The 10,012-nt window shown below is 45.9% G+C and overlaps 1 pseudogene; it reads right to left on the bottom strand.

Annotated features, from left to right (window-relative positions):
- LOC123485085 overlaps positions 1–9,375 on the bottom strand; it is a 10,549-nt pseudogene extending 1,174 nt beyond the window's left edge.
- Positions 9,376–10,012: the final 637 nt, after the last annotated feature.

Below are 10,012 nucleotides of genomic sequence, written 5' to 3'. Positions count from 1 at the left end.
GATATGGAACATCTATATCGATATTAGTTTAATATTTTCTGACCTACCCAAGCAGTTTTATTACAATGTGAAGGCTGTTGATGGCCATCAGCAGGCAGTTAAGTATGAGAAGGTATTGTTCCTGTAGGAACAGTGATGTATGGTCTTTTACATACAGTAAGGTTAACAGCAAGGATAAGGCCTTGCTCATATTGATATCATATTGAATTATAGATATTGGTGCCCACCATTACTGTCTTTCAATACATAATAATTCATTTATTTTTACTTTGTAATACTTGTAGATTATTTACAAAATAGAGATATGTAAGATTTTGTTGATTAATTGAAAATGTCCTTGATGTTGACCTGTATTTGATGATAAAACATTCCCAGGTTAAATGGGAAATCTGCAGTTGTTACATCCATTTTAAGACTTATAAATTAATTATATGTACCAATTGATTCTTGTAGAATATAACTTACAAATGCCTCCATGAGCTTAGTTCAACTGTCGTACCCCATCAAAGAACCCAAATTATAAGCTTGTTTTATTCCAATGTTTATAAACAAAGTAAATGTAAACAAACATGATATAACCCTTAAAACATAAAAAGTATAGTTTTGACATCATATATGGTCAGTCCTTGTATCCATAGCTCTGTCTATGATTTGAAAGTGGGTACATTTCTCCAGCCCCATCCCTCAGGTTTTTACCGAAACAGAGGCGGGGATAACACTTTATTGTTTCAATTGCTGATTGCCTCTTTAAGCTACATCGATTATTATAATTGTTTTGGTTACATGCTTGTTCTATATACTGTATGATGATTAATGATTTCCGAAGTCATTGTTGGTGTATAAAATACTCAGATTTCAATAATATCTAATAAAGTGAAATCAAGAATCTTATTTTCATATTTTTTTCTAAAACCACTATGCATACAACAGGCCAGTTGGTTTATTTAATGTTTCTAAGTCTCTACTCTCTGGTGAGTGAGAGAGAGAGAGAGAGAGAGAGAGAGAGAGAGAGAGAGAGAGAGAGGAGAGAGAGAGAGAGAGAGAGAGAGAGAGAGAGAGAGAGAGAGAGAGAGAGAGAGAGAGAGAGACAGAGAGAGAGCGGGAGAGAGAGAGATCATAAGGGGAAGTCATTGGTGTTGTTGTGGTAACCTCAGTAATATAGGGCCTGATTCACACATAGGAAATAAGCATTTCCTATGCACAACTTTCCTACACACGAGTTTCCGATGCACATCTCAGTAGTTGGTGTTCAGACGTACCTTATGAAGGTGTATAACAGGCTTTGCAGGCGTGGTTCACTTGCACGCACTGAACACATTTAATTCAACTGCTGAAAACTCTTCCACTTAATGGCCAACAGATTTTCAGAGTATTCATTAAATTGTGTTTTAAGTACATTTATCTTAAGCCATCCCTTTAGCCCCTAAGGTCGACGTCTGCGCCCCCACGGAAATCTAATCAGCATCTAAATCCGTCAGTTTAAGCTAGAGATACACTATATATACAAAATTATGTGGACACCCCTTAAAATGAGTGGATTCGGCTATTTCAGCCACATCCGTTGCTGACAGGTCTATAAAATTGAGCACACGGCCATGCAATCTCCATAGACAAACAATAGCAGTTGAATGGCCTTACTGAAGAGCTTAGTGACTTTCAACGTGGCACCGTCGTAAGAACATGGGAACATGGGAACAGATTTATGCTTAAAACAAAGTGCTATGCAGGCAGCATATAGATACATTATCTGTTTTGTCACATATGAACTTTTCTAGTGACATACTTCTCTTTTAAAAGATGAAGTGGACAATATTGTGCCAATTAATTGATAAATTGCCAAATGTGTCAGTTAATTAAATGTCTGCATAGGTTACACTTCATGGTTCTTATTGATATGCATGATTATTTGGACTTTCTCCGAACTGAAGGCCAGTAGGCCAATATTATGCTATCCCTAGACATTTGAAATATCTTCACGCCTACAAGATCCTCCAGGCTTCCGTCATAACGGTCAATTTTGAATGAGGAAAAAAAATAATTACAGGGGCAGTTTGGTAAAACTAATTCCGTCCGAAATATCCACTGGAAAAACAGACATCCTGGGGTAATAATTACATAACTGACATTTGTGATGGAAATTTCTGTAAAACCTTTATCATGCTTGTGTAACTATAAGCTCTTTCTTTAAGCCTGGTTGCTTAGGCATTATTTCTGAGATTGTTGATATAACTAGGTCATTTGAGATTGTGTGTGCATGGGTATGGGCCTGTTTCTAACTGTTCTCTGTGTGTAGCATAAGAACCTAGTTTTAGGGAAGTATGTACATGATGTCTGGGTGCACAGCCAAGAGCTGACAGGAGAGACCTATGGATTCCTGCCAGTCTGAAGGGAAAGAACCGGTTCTTCTCAATCTACTGAAACCAGAGCAATGTGTTCAATCCTGCGCTCTAATGACAAAACTGTTGTCCTGGCTACGGCCTGTTGCTGGGCAAAAGGGTCATGCTTCTGTGTGTATATTAAGCCCATCATCTAGGCAGACAGCGAAAGACGCTCGCTTGCTCGGGTCAATTGACCATTAATCTACTTTTGAGGAACTATGTCTGGGGAGATTTCCTGTTGTTCTGTCCTCAGAATGAGACGACCTTTTTCACAGTTCAATTGACTTTAGTGACGGAAACCTGGAGGTTTTTATTCTAGGTCTAGACAATAATAAGATAATTTGTGCTCGGCTGACAAATGTGTAGGTTTCCCCATAATATTTAAACTGAGGAATTGTGATCACAATCTTTATTTTAGCGATCCACAGTATTCCTCCTAATGAAAATGCCCCCGATCAACAACGCACCGCGTTATGAGAAAGTAAACTTGCCATTTTCCAAAAAGTTTAGATCAGTGGGGAATCGGGCACCCCCTTGGGTGCTGCCATAGATTTACATTAGAAGTGCCCATCCAAGAAGGCTCAAGGTCATTGGACACAGATAAAATGACGTCAAATCACGTTATATCTACCATAGCTTTGATTGGAATGATCATGTCAACGTCATACTTTCGAAATCTTAGCTAGCAAGCTAGACAAGCAGTCGTCATCATGAATCAAGTCAACAATCTACTGGCAAATCCTTTTCAATCCTTTTCATATGAAGAGAAATTATAGATAAAACATATCGGTGCTCATCGGCCATTGGATATAAAATTACACAACAAGATGGAAATCGCAAATTCAACAATGAGTGGTTTGGAAGCAATCAGTGGCTAACAACAAGCGTTGCAAAGCAATCACTAGCCTGATGTTCGGTGGAGAGGATGTCTGGTCCAAGTCTGGGTTTAAGGGTCTCTTTTCCAAGCTTAAAAGGATAAACATTCACATGCAACACCATGGGCCAGAAAAGGTTGAATACATTGGCCATGCTGTCAATCCAGCATGACTTCTGCCACGTTCAAAACAACTGGAAACTCGGAACTGGGAAATCTCAGACTTCAGTGAGTTCAACACTGAAAAAAACGAGCTCCGACTGGGAAAATACGGTCATCCAACTTGGAATTCCAAGATGTGAACTCGAGGCTCTAGAGCTCCGACCTGAAGATCACTGACGTCATAATTCAACCTGGGTTTTTTTCCGAGTTCTCAGTTGTCTTGAAAGCACCATAAATCCAGAGAATGTCAGACTTTGATGACAAAGTTTGACGACAAAATTTCACACATGTCATGAGCCCTCTCACTCCACCGGGTTACCACCTTAATTTGTTTCCACTCTGCTCACCACTCTCTCTCTACTCAGCCTAACTAGCTCCACCTGTCCCTGCTCTGCTCGGCTCTAATTACTCTGCCAGCTGCGCTGCATTACCCACTAACCTCTCCCAGTATTTATAGCCCTGTCTTTCAGCTCTCCTTTGTCAGATCGTCTGCAAAGCTCACACCCCGGAACCTGTGTGCTCGCCTTCTGGCTCACCCCTGTTTTGTGACCCCCGGACCTGCCTGATTCCTGGATACTCTTCTGCCCCAGGAAAACCAGACCTGCTTTCTGCCATTACGACTCCTGACTACTCTTCGACCCCGGTAACTCTGACCAGCCTTCTGCCTTGCTACAACGTATTTGGATTTCCCTTGAACTGTACTTCTGCCTGTTTTCATCCGCCCCGTTGTGTCTGTGTTTCCTCCCCCCCCCCAGGACTTCTGGACCACCAACCACCGGCGTCATCGGACGCATCGCTGCCACTGGGGGAGGCACAGACCCAGCACATCGGACGGGATAACCCCTGGAGCCTTCACTCACTCCCTACATCCCTTTCCCCTTAAGTTTAAATAAACTTTCTGGTGTGACGCAATTGTGGTCCTCTTGTCGTCTGTCTGAACCGTGACAGTACGATCTGACCCTTATGGACTCAGCGCACACTTCCCCCGACATGGAAACCGAAGAACCTGAGCAACCCACCGCCATGCTACGCCTGGAACACACTGAGAGAGAGCTAGGCCGCATGAGCGGCGACATCACCTCTCTGCTTCAGGCCGGCTACCAACAGCATCAGCAGTTCCAGCAGCACCAGCAGCAGTCCCAGCAGCAGCAACAACAACTCGCCATGATCATTCAACTCCTCACCAACCTGACCCCAGCCAGTCTGCCCACCAGCCCTGCCCCCGAGTTACCTGCCCCGGTCATTGCAGCCGCTGCTCCGGAACCCAAGATTGGAAACCCCGAGCGGTTCAACGGCGATTCAACCCAGGTCCGGCCATTCCTGACTAGCTGCCGACTTCAGTTCTCCTTGCAGCCAAGGACCTTCGCCACGGAGGGGGCTAAAGTTGGGTATGCCATCACTCACCTGACGGGCCGAGCTCGACTCTGGGGAACAGCAGAGTTCGAACGTCAAACCCCCGCATGTGCAACCTTCGACCTGTTTGCTGAGGAGATGCTGAAGGTGTTTGACCTGGATTCACCAACCGCAGAGGCGTCTCGTGAACTGTTCAGTATTCGACAAGGCAGACGTACAGTCGCAGACCATTCCATCGACTTCCGAACCCTGGCTAGACGAAGTTCTTGGAACACACCATCGTTGGTGGACGCGTTCTTCCATAGTTTGGCTGACTATATCAAGGACGAGTTGGTCTCCCAGGAACTGCCTTCCACTCTTGATGAAGCCATCGCACTGACTGTCAGGATCGACAGAAGGATACAGACCCGTCGTCGTGAGAGGGGGCGCCAAGGTCCACCTACTACCGGCATTCGGAGAGATCCGACTGGGCTCCTGTCATCTACTGCCACTCACCCAGGTCAGCTTGATCAGTCTGAGCCTATGGAGATTGGGCGAGCCTCTCTCACTCCTGCAGAGCGCCAGCGGCGCTTCACCTCAAACCTCTGCCTCTATTGTGGAGGTGATGGACATCGTGTGGTAACCTGCCCTTTAAAGGGCCGAAGCTCACCGGGCATAGGGAGAGTCCGGTTGAGTTCAATGACCATCCAGTCCTCCGACCGCAAACCCCTGCTGCAAGTTCACCTCCGCCTCTCTGACTCAACTCACACCCTGGCTGCTCTGGTGGATTCTGGCGCCCGAAGCCAACATAATGGACATCAAGCTGGCACGCCAACTGGGACTGGAGAACCTCCGTTTGACACCTCCTATTCCTGCCCGGGCACTGGACGGACACTTACTCGGATCGGTCACTCATGTCACGGCCCCGGTCTCGATGGGTCTGTCCGGAAACCATCAAGAAACTATCCAGTTTCACCTGCTCCCCTCTCCAGGCCAACCCCTCATCCTGGGTTACCCATGGCTCCGCCCGGCACAACCCTCAGCTCGACTGGGTGACCGGGGTGATCAGGGAGTGGGGAGAGGACTGCCACCGAACCTGCCTGCTTGCTGCCGCACTACCCCCTCGGCCAGTACCTACTAACTCCGCTCCTGACCTCTCCAATGTCCCAGAATGCTACCATGGTCTCAGAGAGGTGTTTAACAAAGCTAGAGCCACACTCCTCAGATCCGTTGCCAGCTACACTACCGGGGCCAACCGTCGGAGAATTCCTGCTCCCACCTACCATGTTGGTCAAAGGGTGTGGTTGTCATCGAAGAACCTGCCACTCAGGGTGGAGTCGCAGAAGCTGGCACCTCGGTTCATTGGCCCATTCCCTATCATAAGAGTGATTAGCCCAACTGCTGTCCGGCTCCAACTGCCTAATTCCCTGAGGGTGCACCCCACTTTCCATGTGTCTAAGATTAAGCCCGTCCATGAGAGTCCGCTGGTCCCTGCTGCGCCTTGTCCTCCTCCTCCACGGCTCGTCGATGGTGGTCTGGTTTACACCGTCCGCCGCCTGCTTCGGTCCAGACGGAAGGGTAGGGGTCTCCAGTACCTCATTGACTGGGAGGGCTATGGACCTGAGGAAAGGACCTGGGTGCCAGCTAGTCGGATTGTGGATAGGACTCTCATCACCGCTTTCCACCAACGGCATCCTGATCAACCTGCAATCCGTAGGGGGCCGCCCCAGAGGGATCCCTAACCGTCCTGCCCGCTCGGCTTCCTGTCCTGTGCCTGATCCTGTCTCGGGACCTGTCCCATCTCCCGACCACGGCCCTCCGGCTTCCTCCGAGGATGAGGACGTTCGCTCGGACCGTTCGGAGGAGTTCTAGCCCTCCTCCGGCTCCCCTCCTCCCGCCCGAGCGTGGTGTTGCTCTTGGGACTTCTGGGGCCGTCCCTTGGGGGGTTCTGTCATGAGCCCTCTCACTCCACCGGGTTACCACCTTAATTTGTTTCCACTCTGCTCACCACTCTCTCTCTACTCAGCCTAACTAGCTCCACCTGTCCCTGCTCTGCTCGGCTCTAATTACTCTGCCAGCTGCGCTGCATTACCCACTAACCTCTCCCAGTATTTATAGCCCTGTCTTTCAGCTCTCCTTTGTCAGATCGTCTGCAAAGCTCACACCCGGAACCTGTGTGCTCGCGCTTCTGGCTCACCCCTGTTTTGTGACCCCCGGACCTGCCTGATTCCTGGATACTCTTCTGCCCCAGGAAAACCAGACCTGCTTTCTGCCATTACGACTCCTGACTACTCTTCGACCCCGGTAACTCTGACCAGCCTTCTGCCTTGCTACAACGTATTTGGATTTCCCTTGAACTGTACTTCTGCCTGTTTTCATCCGCCCCGTTGTGTCTGTGTTTCCTCCCCCCCCCCAGGACTTCTGGACCACCAACCACCGGCGTCATCGGACGCATCGCTGCCACTGGGGGGAGGCACAGACCCAGCACATCGGACGGGATAACCCCTGGAGCCTTCACTCACTCCCTACATCCCTTTCCCCTTAAGTTTAAATAAACTTTCTGGTGTGACGCAATTGTGGTCCTCTTGTCGTCTGTCTGAACCGTGACAACACAAGAAGGACCGCCGCGCCACCTTCCTGTTCAAGTGAGCACAGCACAACAAGGTGAGTCCAAAAATGTATTGTATGTTGCTGCATAAATGTAATATGCCAGCGAGATATGTATACTGTAGCGAAGAAAGTAATACTAAGTGTATGTTGTGTAGTAAGCTGTTAGTAGCCCATGTGCCTCACCCTAATAATTTGGTATATTTACCCCTCATAACTTAGCTTACTGTTCTGACTTGGTGGTGCAGATGTAGCCTATAGCCTGTTTTAGAGAAATGTCATCATCAAATATTTTAAGAGCTTTCATTGTCTGCTTATATGCCCCCTTTATTTATCCTATGGTTCTGACTTTGTGTACAGGGAGAATACTGTAAGAACGGCCCATGTTCGGAATTCTGTCTCTGTACATTTCAAAAGTGCTGAACAAATCATTATAGTGACTAAGTCCGTGTTAGCTCGCTCATTAATGTCTTTAATGTAACGAAATTACAGATTGCCTCATATCCGCTCATCGTTCCCTTATGCCATAGTGTGTACATCTCAATTGTCACTAGAAACCACATTTGTTTCAGCAAGTCAACCAAATCAGCTATGTATTTTAAAAAGGCAGTGAATGAACTGTTTCGCTGCCAGACAAGGCTCCGCTGATAGCCAGGTGTAGCAGTGGTAAGGATTCACTCCATGGTGCTGAAAAGAAAGCTCTGCTGTTGGGACAGCTTTGTGTAGGCCCTAACAGTTTATGGACACCGTTTGACACCGTTATAGTGCAATTAATGTATTGTTTAGTGTTGTGCTATGTAGTGTAGTGGCTTTGCTGGCATGCATCCCCCAAATATTTTTTGAGTTTGCCCCACCAAGATTTACATGCTAAAATCGCCCCTGCTTTAATTAGAATTTTGTAGACAGACTCAATAGAAGACACCAAGAGAATGGGTTCAGAATATTAGGAATCAATGAAAGAAATCCCTCTAAATATATGCATATTCGTCTCTGTTTCAGCACCAACTGGTAGAAAAAAATACTCTTATCTTGCAGATTATTTAGGCAAATTTTAGGGTTACGAAAGTATGTATGATAAAAAAAAGGTTTGGAGAGCCTTTACGCACTAAATATATTGATTAATCAAAAATACAGCAGTCCTGAAAGTTGTCATATTCAAGTTCAATCCATGAAATATTGGAAGGTGGAAAGAAGTGTAAAATAGGGGTTGAACAATAGTCCAATGAATCCTCCCTAATCATGGAACTGTATGACAACGGTCCAGTTGCCGTGAACCGTGGGCCAGGCTCAAGGTTTAACCTGCTACTTTTTATATTATCAACTGTTACTGCAATGACGGCGTTTACAGAGGAAGGAAATGAAGGGAAACGAAACAATGGAACTAAATCGAACGGTAATGTACATTGTCGTTCGATTTATACCAACTGAAGGGAACTAACAGTAATTTGGCAGTTGAATATGTGTTGTTATTAGGCCTACTGACGGTCGATACTGACAGTGGCTAATATTTAATAAACCCTTTTGATTAAAATGTCTGGTTTTGTTATTACTTTACTGTCGTAATGTATTACATTTCTGGGTCTGTAATGTGCAGATTTCTGGTAGTGGGCACGGGCTCCAGGTCCACCAAACTTCTTGGACTCTAAGCTTTGAGGGTCGGCCACCAGCAGGGTCCTATCGCACTGGATCAGCATATTCTTGATCTCCTTCATGGAGGCCTCATCCACATATTCCTGGTAGTATGTGATCAGGGCTTTGGAGATGGTCTGAAGGATAGCGTAGATCTGTGCCACGTGTCCACCACCCTTCACTCTGACTCTGATGTCAACTCAAGCAAAACGCTAAATGCCCAGCAGCAGCACTGGCTCCAGCAGCTTGTTCTGGAGATCGGCTGGCTCAATCATCTCAAGGGGTCTGCTGTTCACCTTGATGAGGCCATCCCCCTCTTGCAGTGAGCGACAACGGAGGCTCTTTTTTGCGTCTGAAAACCTGGACAGTTTGCAGAAGACCTTTGGCTGGCATGTTTGTGAAACAAGTAAAGCACCCAAAAAATGTTTTATCTGATTCTATTTTTGCCTTTTTATCAGAGCTCACGGGGGAACCTACCATCTTCAGTTTAGTGCTGTTTGGAGAGATAATCTGGTTATGAATTTCATTTTGAGGTGCACATTTTTCCAAATATGCACATTTACAATGTATTGTTTGACAATATGTGTGCGGGTCTGTGAATTAAAAAATGATCTAAAAGTGTGTACTGAAATATATATCTGTCCAGAAGAGTTCACTGTAGTGTACAAACACAGTTACAGTTTCCAGAAAGAGGATGAACCTTTCATACGGATCGGCAGTAATTTTGGCAGGAGAACCATGACTTCCAATTGCAGCTTTTCCAGCTTTTTCAACTTTTAAATGACCATGACTGAAGATGAGGAAGATAGGAGGTGGCAGTGTGACTCTTCCATCTTTACTTAATGTCAAGTAGTAGCAGTAGAGTAGATTAATACTGTACAATAAGCCCTACATAAATGGGTCATAAATCATCTACATTTCCATGCTCTGTAAAAGATGAATAAATGTGAACAAATACATTGATGGTTTTGTCACACAGCTATGCCACATGATGAACCTTTATAGAGCATGATATACGGTTATAGATTAT

The sequence above is a fragment of the Coregonus clupeaformis genome, unplaced genomic scaffold (assembly GCF_020615455.1).
Source record: "Coregonus clupeaformis isolate EN_2021a unplaced genomic scaffold, ASM2061545v1 scaf0567, whole genome shotgun sequence".
In the NCBI taxonomy this organism is placed as follows: domain Eukaryota; kingdom Metazoa; phylum Chordata; class Actinopteri; order Salmoniformes; family Salmonidae; genus Coregonus; species Coregonus clupeaformis.
The sequence above is the reverse complement of the archived record's forward strand: the minus strand, read 5'-3'. Positions and strand labels throughout refer to the sequence as shown.